This window comes from Lampris incognitus, unplaced genomic scaffold, assembly GCF_029633865.1.
Source record: "Lampris incognitus isolate fLamInc1 unplaced genomic scaffold, fLamInc1.hap2 scaffold_273, whole genome shotgun sequence".
Classification (NCBI taxonomy): domain Eukaryota; kingdom Metazoa; phylum Chordata; class Actinopteri; order Lampriformes; family Lampridae; genus Lampris; species Lampris incognitus.
The window spans coordinates 22,501-25,000 of record NW_026611231.1 but is presented as its reverse complement, the minus strand read 5'-3'; positions in this window follow the sequence as shown (position 1 = coordinate 25,000).

Genomic DNA, 2,500 nt, shown 5'->3' with positions numbered 1-2,500 from the left:
CTGCCGCCGCCGCCGCCGCCGCCGCCGCCGCCGCTGCTCTGTACGGACGGGTAAGTGACGGATCCCGCGGCCGGGTTCGGTAAACACCGGTCGGGAATTCGACCGTTCCTTTGAGGTGGAAAGAAGAAAAACCCCAGACGTTTCTCTTCTTTTTCTTTTTCACGCGTGCGAGTGTAGCATGGTTAAAAACGTCATAACCAACATATGTTGTATCATTTACACAAAATATCACGACGTGATTATTATTATTGTCATTACCAACGCTTATAGTAGCCCCTCCCAGTTAGTAACCCCTCCCTGTTGTGACGCCATTTCCTGTTAGAGGCCCAAAACGTATGCACGTGTTCATTTTTGTCTGCCCCTGTAATTTATTTTATCCATTCCTAATGTGGGTCCCAATTTCTGCGTATGCTACAGTGGGAGCAGATCTAAAGTTTCCAGAAATCTGTCCTGTTTATACGCGACTGCTATGTTTTATGTGTTTTTGTAAAAAAAAACAAAAAAAAAAACCTGTATTGACGTCCCCTGAAGCTTCCAGAAACCTGCTCTGTTTATATGCGACAGAATACAGATCCCATGAAGGAGACAAATTGTCCTGTCTTTCCTACACAACGCAATGAAAAAGTAGACCGGTCACACGAGGACTTTGAGAAAATGTCTTCCGGGAAGCCCCGCGAGGTAAACACGGAGCTGTTCCACCCCTCCCCATACAGATGTCGGAGGGGGAGGGGGGGGGGGCGGCAAGCCTCGCGAGGGGAGCCGTGGAAGAGCAACTGGGATAGACGGTCCGGCTGAGCACCGCCGAGCACGCTGTCGAGCTGTGCAACGGAGAGGACGACTACGCGGTAGAGCCCCTCCCACTCCGCACTCTGCTCGCCACTAAGAACATTAAATAAAGGACATCGATCCGCCAGACCGGAGGAACCGACCGCCCGAACGCCGGCAAAGCCGGCCGGCGGACACCCTCCGAAGGCGTGTTAAGTTGGCCCATCGATCAGGACACAAACACGCAACAAATCCAGTCCGGGGTGTGGTGTAAGCAGCCCTACCAGAGAAATCACCTAACCCTAACCCTAAACGTACGGCAGACGCGTCCCCTGGCTCTCACATTGACAACTGAGAGGCTTCTGAAAACCTGGCCACGCCCATCAGTAAAAACCACTACAGCAAGTGACGACATATGTACCTTCAAAGTGCTGTACTACAGGGTGCTGTTCAAAAGGTATCTATCCCGTTTACTCTCTATGCTTCATATATCATCATATTATTGAAAAGTGCAAGCCTTTAGGAACAACAGCAACTCAAGTCGCCAACGCTCTGTTCACTCAATAACTGCAGAGATCCAAACTTCTCCTGGCATTAACATCGGCACAAAAACTGTGCGCCGGGAGCTTCGTGGAATATGGGTTTCTATGGATTCAGAATGAGATGTCAGAAAAGCTCCTGTGGGTGTAATGGTCAGTTATGTCAATACTTTTGGACATATATTGTGCGTGTGCGTGTGTCTGTGATACCTAACATAAACACACCTGTATTACTAGAATTGATCGTTCACGCCACAAAAGTGAGGGGCAAACATAGAAAAGCGTGCAACCCAGCCACTGAGGATGCACAAGCCAGTGCATTCTTAGTGCAGGTCCCAAGCCCGGACAAATGGGGAGGGTTACGTCAGGAAGGGCATCCGGCGTCAAATCTTTGCCAAATCAAATATGCGGATCATAAATAAGATTTCCATACCGGATCGGTCGAGGCCCGGGTTACCGACGACCGCCATCGGTACTGTTAACCAGCGGAGTGCCGGTGGAAACTAGGCTACTGTTGGGCGAAGGAAAAGGAGAGGGGGAAGGCATGTCCAGAGGCAGCTAGAGAGGAGGAAGGGTAGCCGTGTGGAGGTGAGAGTCAGTCGGAACTTTGAATGTTGGCACTATGGCTAGTAAAGGGAGAGAGCTGGCTGACGTGATGGAAAGAAGAAAGGTGACAAGAGACAAGGTGGAAGGGGAGTAAGGCCAGGAGTATCGCAGGTGGGTTCAAACTCTTCTACCATGGTGCGAATGGGAGGAGAAATGGGGTAGGGGTCATTCTGAAGGAAGAGTATGTCAAGAGCGTGCTGGAGGTGAACACAGTGTCAGACAGAGTGAGGATTATGAAGCTGGAAATCGAAGGTGTATTGCTGACGGTTATCAGCGCATATGCCCCGCAAGTCGGGTGTAAGATGGACGAAAAAGAAGAATTCTGGAGTTGAGTTGGACGACGTGGTGGAAAGGGTACCCAAGGAGGAGGGAGTGGTGATTGGAGCGGACTTCGATGGACACGTTGCTGAAGGGAACAGAGGTGGTGAGGAGTTGATGGTAAGGTATGGAATCGAGGAGAGAAATGTGGAAGGACAGATGGTGTTCGATTTTGCGAAAAGGATGGAAATGGCTGAGGTGAATACATATTTCAAGAAGAGGGAGGAGCACAGGGTGACGACGTATACGAGTGGAGGAAAGTGCACACAGGT